This window comes from Lissotriton helveticus, chromosome 8 (assembly GCF_964261635.1).
Source record: "Lissotriton helveticus chromosome 8, aLisHel1.1, whole genome shotgun sequence".
Taxonomy (NCBI): domain Eukaryota; kingdom Metazoa; phylum Chordata; class Amphibia; order Caudata; family Salamandridae; genus Lissotriton; species Lissotriton helveticus.
Genome location: NC_136069.1, coordinates 1,476,922,908 through 1,476,935,021, shown reverse-complemented (window position 1 = coordinate 1,476,935,021; position 12,114 = coordinate 1,476,922,908).

Below are 12,114 nucleotides of genomic sequence, written 5' to 3'. Positions count from 1 at the left end.
TAGATCCCCATGTTCCAACACTTTATTTTTTCCAAATGCATTTTACAGCAATGCAAGTTATTAGGAAAGTTTGGTTGTCCTGCCTATTAAACACACTATTATATATTATTTAAGTATTGACATTTGTACTTGAATCATAGGTACTTCAGTACACATTTATTTCAGTACACACACATTCCAGACAGGCCTGCTCTCTCCTTCAGCACAGGGAAGTAAAACACCATATACGGCATAATGCAAACATTTGGAAGCAAGAAAGAGGGACAAAAAAATATATATATATCAGAGTAATTAATTTTGCTTGCATTGGTTTGGAGCCAATTTTAGGGAGGAGACAGCAAAAATAAAGCTGTATGTGGTTTTAAAAAATGGCGAGTCACCCTGCGGAGACAGGTATGTTGGCAGGTATGACATGGGTAGAAATCGAAATGCATGCAAATATTTTTCAAGCACAGAAACACCTTGGTAATGGGGCCTACATGCATATGGGTGCTATCTAGCACTGAAAGTGGGATAAACAGTTTGAAAGGGTACTCTAAAAAGGCATGGGCAAAGAAGTGTAACTAGGAATATTTTATTAGAGGAGGTGCCTTAGTAATACGAAACACCCTTTGTATATGATTATAAAACCTTCATCTCGATTATATTCAGGGAGAAAAATGTAAATTCCAGAGGCCGGCCTTACATACCCCCCCTCCCCCACCCCCTTCCTAAAAAAGTAACCGTGGGGAGCCACATGCAATGGCCAATGGAGCCGCAGGTCGAAAAAGTTTGAGAACCACTGATCTACACCTATTAAGGCAAAAGCATACCTTATCTGTGACTTTCATTAGAAGCTATCAATTTGAATACTGAATTCGAAATCTGGTTATTCACTGCTCTTATTTCACAGTAGAGTAAATCAAATGCTGTTTTTCACGGCTATATCACTAAGAGAAACCCTGTCCTGCTTGATCTTTTCCCCGGACTCGCCCAGGTCTCCAGAGAGCCAGGCAAAGAGAGAGATTGGTAGTCTTGCCTGTCTACTTCCTCCCCTCTGCAAAACTGAGGGAGGCAGGAAAATGTGTGAACAGTAATCTGGCACCACCATCTTCTCTGACTCTCACAGCTCTGAACAGACCTGCACTGAAAGGAAATTACAGGATGTGCTTGACTGTGCAGCACCAGTGCTGTAGAGTGCTGCTTTGAATGTGGAGGTATAGGGAAAACACGTAGGGTTGGGAGTCGGGTGTGTAAGGACACGAGGTATGTTTGTGTTTTAATATTTGGGTGCTGGACAGGGGATGGTCACAGAATGATTTGATGTACATTTAACCGAGGGGTAAAGGGACTGAGGAAGGTGAGATCATGTAACAAATGATTCCCCTATTACTTTTCTGTCCTTCTAGATGTGCTTATCTTATTGTGAGTTATATCTTTGATGTTAGTCCCACATGCTCTTCGAAGTTTAGAGCACCATCTATGCTCCACAGCAAGCGAATGATGACAATCTGCATAAAAGTATGTTCTGAGTGCAAGCGGCATAACAAAAAGATGACCGGAATCACTGCTGTTGATTCTGTAACAAAGCGCTGAACAAGAATTTCTGATCTGTGTCTCACTGGAGGAGCGGGAATGGCTCTGGCATCATGGAATGTGTGGTTCTATGCCTCTGGGGGGGGGGGGGGGGGAGAGGATGAGTTTGTATCAATTTGTTTACAGTTGTGGGCTGGAATGGTGGCATAGAACAGATTAAGGTAGAAGGCCTATCACAAACGCTGAATTGATGAGGACATGCACAGATCAGATGGATCAGAGACCTTGCATTGCTTTGTATTTTTGATTACCTGATTGTCACTTGCCATTATATTCTTACTTGATTGCGACACTATTATGCTATTCGCCTACTACCGACCACTATAGGGTACACTTTAGTTTGTTAACCACCCTCTTGATGCCCCCACCCCTTGTTCTCCCTTTCCTAAGATAATGGTATAAGCCATCCCTACACCCAAAGTTTTCCTGAACTCTATTGTAGCGGGATCAATGACTTTGCGCCGTCTTATATCACTGGCTACCTGATTGTATAATGTTATGTTTTTCTGTACATTACTGCTATCCTATTATGTTATTGACTATTATACTGTTCCCACTGGTTCTGTTTAGTCCTGTTGCCCCTACCCCTGTCTCTGTGAAGCGCTCTGATATCTGTAAAGATCTTGTTCGCGCTATATAAAACTTTGAATAAATAAATAAATAAATAAACAGACAGATCACTTTGTGTTTCTCTTAATGGTTGCCCTGCCTGAAACTTACCAAATCCCACTGCTGGCCTTCTGCGTGCTGACTCTCAGGTTTTGTTTTTTTTTTTAACACTTTATTTTGCATTTAGGTATAAGAAGAACAGTACACTGGGACAAAGTCAGTTATTTAACATGCACAGGCAGCAAAAACATACATCACAGGTGGCTCAGTCCGTGACGCATTATAATCATACATGACTTAAAGCGGATCCCCGAGAGTCCAACCTTACTCTGACCCCAACAGTCTCCAACACCGAACCATCCTGGTGGCTTACCCCAGCATGCAGTGGGCGCGCAACAATTGTAGTGAGAAGGAGAAAGTACAGCTCCTAGTGCAAGCGTGTAACGACACAAATCTTGAGACAATTCAGCCCACTCCAGTAGGGTCTCTGCCCTGTTCCTGTTGTGTAGGGGGGTCTCGCTGCTGCGCCAGAAGATAATCCCTGAAAGGGCCCCAAATATCCTTGGGCCTGGAGGTGGGGGGGAGTGTTGTTGTGTATATGTCACTGTTTGTGGTGCAGGATGCCATGGTCCTCAGCCATGCTTTCACCGAGGGTGATGTTTTATCCCCCCAATGTATGGCTACTTCCCTTTTGGCCAGGAGTAAGCTAATGGCCACAAACCTACGAGTTTCCTGTGGGAACTGGTTAACATAACCCAGCAGGGCGATCTCAGGTAGGGGGGTTATTGGAACCTTGATCATGTCGCTCACCATCTTGCGTATAGCTACCCAGTATGAATGTATGTTCGGACAGGTCCAAGCGAGATGAGCGAAGTCGGCATTTGGAGCGCTGCATGTGGTACAATGGTGTGATCTGGCAGGGTCTATCCTGTGGAGTCTTGAGGGGGTAATATACATCCTACGGAGAAATGCTGACTCTCATGTTATAGCAGCTCCTGTGTGCTGATGGTGACGATGTGGAGAAAGAGTAAGTGGAGTCCTTGTGCTCTCTCTCATGGATGTAGACGGGGAAAAACTCCCTGCGCATTGACAGTCTGCCACACTTGACAGCCGCCCCAGCTTTTTGAATCATTACAGCGTGGCACATGTCCCTGCCATGATATGACACAAACAGATTGCCATCCTGTGCCTTCCCACATGCGGATGCCTATTGAGAGCAGCATGTGCGACATGAGCGATTTGTTGTTTAACGTGTCACTAGGTGGGCCCCATGGGCCCGTCCACTTGCAGCGATGCCTTCCTGGGGAGTGGTAGGAGGATTTTGAAAAATACATTTTGGTGCCAGTCTTCAGTGTGCTGACACACTAGCACACAAGGTAGTACAAACACAGCACTGTTAATGAGGGTGGGGGTCTGTAGCGATGCGTGGTCTGAGAGGTGCCAACAGCCCCACTCACTCTATGCCTGCAGAGGAGCACACAACATGTAGCAGCGCAAAAACATACTTTTGCCCATCAGTTGCCGAGTCACTGGCCAATCATCCAATCACTCACTTTGTGGAATTGAATTAACTGACGGTGGCGTGCAGGAAGCATCAGTTTTCAAAATACAACAGGGCATGTTGCCACCCTCTGGATGCATCATCACTCTCAGCCTCAGTCTGAGCAAGGGGCAGTGCACAGCTGATTAGTCTCAGTGTTTTTACTACTCTGCAGGGAGGATGTAATTATCAGTGGCGGCTCCTCATGGAAGTGCTGCAGGGTGGCGGGCGAGGTGTGGGAGGGGAAGGGTGGCGGTAGTAAACTCCAGCTTAAGGCCGAACGGAGTTCTGTTAATAAATAAATAAATAAATAAAACGATTTTCATTGCGAGTGCTGCATTGCATCGCTGCAAAGCACTCCCACGAGGAGCCGCCACTGGCAATTGTCAGTCAGTTTAACAGACTTAGCCATGGCATGTCACGTGGCTGAGTACCAGATGCTCTGATTCATTGTGCACTGCAGTCTGAACCTGAGACTGCATTATTCCGTGTGATGACTATTTGTGTTCACTATTGTTAGTGAAGAAACGCAACCTTGAAGGCGGCACTGTATAATGCAGGCTCACTGGCAGCACAGTTTGCACAGCACTGCCAGCAGGCAGCCGGCTGCTTGCGCTTTTGCAATGGTCTGCTCCTATTCGCAGTTTCTTATGCCTAGCAATGCCGCTGTGTTAGGAGGTGCTATAAATGCATGGTTAAGCATTTTAGTGTGGTGATGAGGACTTCCACGCTAAACTGCATTGGTCTAACCACTGATGCATGAAACTTGGCAGAGCTGTACCTCCAGACTGAAAAAATAAAAAGGTGCTTTAATTCCCAGCCCCTCCACTGTCCATGGTGCCCCCGACACCCATTCATCCCTCCCTCCTTGTATCCCCAACTTTCCCTCCTACCCCGCCAGCAATTGAAAAAAAGGGTTACGGCTGTGTCATATCTCCTTTTTAGGTAAAGCCTAGAGACAGCATGCATGTGCTGTCCTGCGAAGCATGATGTATCTACAATATGGGCTTTAACCAAGGCCATCGATTGCCATTCGTTTTTTTTTGTTCCTATCAAAAATGCTTCCTTTTTATTAATGCATTGCTTGTAATTGTCCCTTCTTTGGGGACTTGGTTCAAGCCCAGGCGATTTCACTAATTGTTCCTTCGGATTGGCTATCGCGTTTCCTTCTGGTTGTCCATCGCAACGAGCGTCTCATTTGCTCTTTCCCTCTTGATCAGCGCGGCATGCAGTGTTTTATCTATTCATCTGTGTGGTACATCATGCTTCAACTTTAAGCATGGATGCATTTGAACTTTAAACTGCATGTTTCAAACAGACAGATATCTTGACCGCTACACGTTTCTGTATGTATTTGGCATGATTCTACTCAAGCGAGCATTATTGCAGTTTAGGTTTCCTTTCTTTTTCACAGACGGCGATTGTAAGTCACGTGGGGGGGACCTGCCAATGTGGTCTTATGCTTACACCTGGAAGACCAGTGACTGGAAGCACAAAGACAATAGAAATGTTACTTGAGAGATATAGACTGAGTGCCCTCTTTGCCTCGCTTGCTTGTGAGAATAGACTGCACGTAGAGAAGTGATCCTGTACGTCATTTCAGATCTGTAACTATTAACGCACATGATGCCTTATTTCTCTAAGCTATAGTGCGGAGTTGTTGGAAAATTTAAGAAGCATTGTGTAGTTCACCTCAAAGTGCTTTGTAGTCCTCCATCCCCTTCACACATTCTCCAATGGAAACAGTGGGTACCAAAGAAAGCTAATCCAGGGTCAGTCTCAGCCTGCTCCTCATAGGTTTCCATACGAGAGCAATTTCTCCGTATCCTGAGTACTTGACCTACTGGCAAATTTTGCCCCAGTGATCAGGGGTGGAAGCTCTCATAAAGTAGTACGCTGTTTTTGTGTGTGCTCTTGTTGTGAACTTTAGTCTGGATCCATTCCGCTGTCATGCTTATAGCTAGGTCCAGAAAAACAGCTCCCTCCGTGCTGACTGCATGTGTGAATTTCAGATGTTCATCTCTAGTATTGATACATCTAACAAAGTCCTCAGCTTCATCTTGGTTGCCGTGCCAAATGACAATATATCATCTCTATACTTTCAATTGTGCTGCAAATGAGTTGCCTTGATGGAAGATGTGGTTCACTTCAAATTGGTGTACATAGAGGCACGCCATGCTCGGAGCAAAAGAGCTTCCCATGGAAGTGCCTCTGATCTGATGGTATATTGTGTCTTCATATTTGAAGAAGTTTTCCATGAGAGCCAATTCTGCCCACTCCATGATGAAATGTCTGAGCGTCATGAACTCCCAGTCTCTTTCCAGGAGAATGTGTTCTACCACGCTCAATGTGCGTCTGTCAGGTATGCTGGTGTATAATGCCTCGATGTTCATGGTAATGAAAAGATCTTCAGCTGGGGTGATCTCGAGGTCTCTAAGTAGGCACAGGACATCTTTAGTGTCTTAGGCAAGATGTAGACGACTGTACGATAGGTCTCAAACACCAATCGCAGAATTGTGAAAGAGGTTCAAGAACTGAACCTATTCCCAACACTATAGGACACCCTGGTGGGGGCATCCTGTTTTTTGTGGATATTGGGGACAGTATAGAATCTGAGGGTGCAGGGATTATCACCCACCAGAAACCCAGTCTCATGTTTGGTTATCCAATCATTTATCAGGCCTTCATCCACCAAGGTTCTGATTTTGTTCACAAGCCTTGGAGTAGGGTAAATCCGGTGGATTTCATAGCTGTTTTCATCTGATAGCAATCTGATGCATTCTTCGTGATCCATGTTTTCATGTTATGTTATGTTATGTTAAGTGATTTTGTATAGCGCATGGCTACCCCAGCAATGGGGCATCCCAGCGCTCACGGACATATGTGATATGGCAGACATGTATAGAGAGAGTAGAAAGATGGTTGGTAACTGATGCTAGGGCTGATTAGATGGAAGAAAATAGCCAGGTTTTGATTAATTTGCGGAAAAACTGATGATTCGTAGTAGACCGTGCCTGTAATGGAATAGAATTCCAGAGTAAACGAGCCTTGTGCTTGAATGAGCGTCCTCCCGCTCTGCTCCTGTGAACCCTAGTGGTGCAGGCAAGATAAAGATCTGCAGACCGGAGAGCACGCATAGGGGTGTGGAAAGTGCAGAGTCCCTGCAGTATTTGGGGGCCATGTCCGTAGAGAATTTTATGAGCAAGGCAGAGGGTTTTAAATTGGATTCTCTCTTTTACAGGCAGCCAATGCAACCGGCTAGAGCCTGTGAAACAGAGCAGTATTTTGGCAGGGCAAGCAGAGTGTGGGCTGCCGCATTCTGAGCCCTCTGCAGTCTTTTAATGACCGTCAGATTGAAGCCTAGCAGGAGGACGTTGCAATAGTCCAGATGTGAAAGGACCATGGATTGTACTATTATCTGCTGGGTGGAAGGCTCAAAGAATCCCAGGATAGGCTTAAGGGAGCGTAAACGCCCATAGCAGGTACCTGACACTCTTTTTGCATGGGAGTGCAGAGCTAGAGCATTGTCCAACAGAACTCCTAGATTTTTTACTTCCTGTTTCGGGGTCGGGGACAGGCCGAATGGAGGGGGCCACCAGTGCTCATCCCACTTCTGTGGATCCCGATCGATTATGAGCACCTCAGTTTTAGATGCATTGAGTTGAAGACAATTCTCTGATTAGATCTTCACCAAATTTAGCTCGGTCTGACTCAGCATTGTTGGAAAAGGTGAAAATAAGCTGTGTATCGTCAGCATATGATGGTAATTTAATTTCCCGTTCTCTGGGTAACATAGCCAAGGGGCGGACATACACATTAAACAGCGTAGGGCTGAGAGCTGACCCCTGAGGGACCCCACAGCTGAGGGGGAACCTGCTGGACGAGTACGGAGGGGCGTGCACCTGGAAGGAGCGGTCAGATAGGAATGACGCAAACCAATCCAGGGCGACGCCCCCAACCCCGATCTCCCCAAGACGTTTGAGCAAAATCCTGTGGGTGACCGTGTCGAAGGCCGCACTCAGATTCAGAAGGATAAGGGCAGAAGTATTTCCCAGATCTTGTATCACCCTCAGCTGTTCAGTGACTGCCAGGAGGGCCGACTCCGTGCTGTGATTAGTTCTAAATCCATTTTGGGATTCGGCAGAATATCATGAGACTCCAAGTACCTGGTCAGGGCAGCGTTCACGTCCATGATAACGATTGTGCCGCCTTTGTCAGCTGGTTTAATGACAAGTGTAGTATTCTCTTTCAGGTCCATGAGTGCCTTCGTCTCACCTTTCTTCAAGTTCTGTTAGCCTTTGATGTTCTGAGAGTCGATTGTTTGAATTTCCTTCAGTACTGCCTGTTCGAATGCCAGGACTGTCACTGTTGTACTTACAGTGTCAGTTGTATGTTTTGTGGGTAGGCTCCTGTTGTGCTTTTAGACATGCAGCTCCCCCAAACAGCACTTATAATACGGCACAAATGTGGGGTAGGCACCCGCATTTCTCCTGCACACAGGGGGGATCCTGACGCCGGGGGTCCCCTCGGGGGTCACACAGCAGCGGGGTAGGCTCCCACTGTATTTCTTAAACAAGTAGCTCTCCCTTGCAGCACATGCTACAGGTCCCCCGCACTTTCTTCCTTAGGATAATGAAATATAGCGATCTGGCGGCGCTAGAGTCCTCCCAGGATCAGATAGCGCTCTGGCAGCACAGCGCTGCACGGGGCAGGCGCTCCACACCTCCTGGGCAGCGAAGACAAAACGCTTCCCAGGCACTAGGCAGCAGGCAGAGCACAATCCATGCTGGGGTAAAGCTGTGGCTCGCCCCCGGTGCTAGGTCCCATAAAGTAAAGTAGTGCCCACGCTCCTCACCTCCAAGGCACAGTTGTAGCACTCACAAGAAGCTAGGGCTGGAGCGCAGGCAGGCAATGCTGGGCCAGATCAGCAGTCAGTGGGCACTCATCAGTACAGGACAGCAGCTCCTAGAAGCAGTCATCTCCGATAAAGTGGCACTCCTCCTGACATAGCAGTCTTCACTCCAGCAAAAGCTCTCACTGGCCCTGTGGACAGCAGAAGGGTACAGATGGGCTCAGGGGCCAGCAAACAGGCCCTTGCGGCGGTACCTCCTGGCAAGTCCATGCTCAGTCTGAGCACATGGAGGCACAGCCCCCCTATATATACCCCCTCACCCCACCTACCAGACAGGGCTAGAACCTTCTAGGAGGCTCCTGGCAGTTCCAGTTCCAACTGTCACTGTGGGGGAGGTGTAGGGCACCCTGTCACTCCGAACACTAGACCGCGAACCCTCCTCAGGCAGGCGGCACAAAGCACACAGCAATGGCGTCCATTTTAAAAGTGACATTTTCTTCCATGGTGAAGTTAAACCTCTGGACACCATTGCCCAGCATGTATTATTTCTAGTGCAACCACAAAACATACATATTTATTGTGTCTCATTTCGAACCACCAATTCTATATTAGGTTAAAAAAACTAGGGGGAAGGCAAAAAGTTCAGGGATGACCCTGCAAGTAGGGCCAAGTCCAACACCCTCACACTTTAATATTCTTTCCATATTGATGTGTTTTACCCTTTTAGGTTTTTTAGAATGAAATCGTTTTTATTGGCAGTACACACGGCAAACAGAATACAAATTAACAAACATGTAGTAGAGGGCATAGTACATGGTCCAACCAACAATTATACCTTTATGTAACACAGCAAGTCACCTACAACCCAACTTGGGCCGGCCGCGTAAGACAACCTGAAAGAATTAGCAAGCTTAACAGTGTAAAGATAAAAACAATGCACGGCCCAGGGCACCACACCTGCTTAAGTAAAAGCACCAATCTAACACTTCGTTGCACATGCAGAGCAAGTCTGCCTACCTTTAAGGGATAAGAACAACAAAAGGGAAAAAAGGAAAATGGAGAAAAAAGAGAACAAATCAAAATTTGAAACATCTAAACCTAGTCCCCCCACCCCACTCTTCCTCCCCCCTGGTGAACCACCCGCTACCTAAAGCATACACATGCGTGCCTTTAAGAACAGTCCCCTTGAGAAAAGGGCGGTTATGTTAGGGGCGGTCGCCCTGCTCTGCAGCGGTCCCCTCGGGAATCAATTTCAGGAGACGTAATTAGACAGGACAAGTTAGTTCCCGAAATTCAAAAGGCAAAATCGCTATGAAAGGAGCCCAAATCTTAGAGTATTCTATCCTAGTAAAGCCATGGATAAACGCTCCGTACTTAGTAGGGACCATAACTGGAGCAGCCACTGGGAACGGTCCGGGATCCTGTCAGTCTTCCAGGCTACCAGGATAACCCGTTGCGCAGCATTCAAGGCCAGGGTAATCTGCTTGCCTTTATGTGAATGCAAGGGGAAGGTCAAGGCCTTGGGAAGTCCTAGTATAGTGTAAGCGGAAACCTCGGATTAGTAGTGTCAAAGGCTCTATCAATCTCATTGAGGATTGTGTCCCAATATCGTGTTAGTTTAGGGCAATTCCATAGCAGGTGAAGGAGGGTCCCGGAACTTCCACAGCCACGCCAGCAGAGGCCATCATTCTGGGAGTTCCAGTCAAGCCGGGGTATAATACCAATAGGAAACTATTTTATATGCAGTCTCTGTGGGCCCCATTGAGTGTGCAAAATGATGTGATCTGTAGAAGATGTTTTCCCACTCCTTGTCTGTCAAGGTACGGCCAATCTCTATCTCCCACCGCTTCTGTCCCACAGAAAGGGTCCCCTTTGACCAAGACGAGAGAAAGGCGTAGAACTATGAAATAAGCCTGTGATCATCCTTTTTCTGGAAGTGCCACTTCTCTAATGGAAGCATCGGCCTACTGAGCAAGGGCTGCACCAGGGGGCCAGATGTCCAGTGGCACATTTGGGCATGGAGGAAATCGTCTGAGTCTGTTAAGTAATAGTCCTCACAGAGTACTTTAAAAGGGATATGGCCATCCAAATCAAACAACCGCCCCACTCGCTTACATCCTCCCTCCACCCAGCGAGAGCCTGCACCTCTGTCCATGCCCGGAGGGAAATCAGTATTCGAAAAGATGGGAGACATGGGGGAGGGGAAAGTGGTGAGATTGGCTCATCGAGACACCTTGTCCCATGCTAACATGGTAGGGTGAGTGACTGGTGAGGAGTAAAGACCCCATGCGTGCGCCAACCTAGGTAACCAAAACTCCCTCCAAATATGCCTACCAGCTACTGACTGATCCATAAATACGCAGTGTTTCTCCGTCATCGGACGGTTCCACTCCACCAGGTAACACAAAATCGAGGCTTGGTAATAATGAATGAGATTAGGAAAGGCCAACCCCCCCTTCCTTCTTAGGACGTCATAGTAAGGTTTTCTGCAGCCTGTGTGACATAGGACCCCAGATAAAGTGCTCAATCTCTGCCTGGATTCGTGTGAGTGCAGTCGACGGGGGCAGCAGGGGAAGGGTCTGAAATAAATAGAGAGCCTGGGGTAGAACATTCATTTTTATCGTAGCCAGTCTGCCGAGCCAAGACAGGGGTAGCCATTTCCTGTGGGCGAGGTCTTTCCTAATGCGAGAGAGTAAGGAGGCATAATTTGCTTCCGCTGTCCTAACCAAGCTAGTGTGCAGAGTCAGTCCGAGGTAGGTAATGCCCCCCGTCACCCAGTCAAAATCAAAGTGGGCCTGCAGATCCGCCACTGTAGAGGGCCCCACAGTGAGATTCAGTACCTGCAATTTTTGTAAATTTATTTTAAAACCAGAGAACTGGCTGAAGGCCTGCAGAGCTGTCACTACGGTCGGCATAGAGGTTTGTGGGTGTGCCAGTGAAAAGATAACATCATCATCGTAGAGGCTGATAAGGTGACGATCCACACCGAATGGAATCCCCTGCGCCTGTGGATGGTCCTGAAGCCGCTGGGGAAAGGGCTCCATATATAAAGCATAAAGCAATGGGGAGAGCGGACAACCCTGTCTGGTGCCTCTCTCCACCCTAAAGCTTTTGGAAAGTACGCCATTGACCCAGACTTGCGCTGAATGGGCATTATAGATACTAGCCACCCACTTACGAAATTTCGGTCCTATGCCAAAGCGCTCTAACGTGGCAAATAGGTACGGCCAATGCACTCGGTCGAAGGCTTATCAATTAAGTGGCAGATCCTCTTCGTGTTATCCCTGCACTGTCTGCCCAGGATGAAACCCGACTGATCCCTGTCTAATAAGCTGGGCATAAGAGGGTTGAGCCTATGGGCTAAGATGCTTGAGAACAGTTTAGAGTCCAAATTTAGCAGGGAGATGGGGCGGTAGGAACTGCAAAGCACTGGGTCTGTCCCTGATTTGGGAATGACAGAAATCGTGGCCTGCAGCATAGAGGGCGTAAGAGTGCCTGTGTCCAAGAATGAGTTGAACAGTCGGGTGAGCACTGGTGC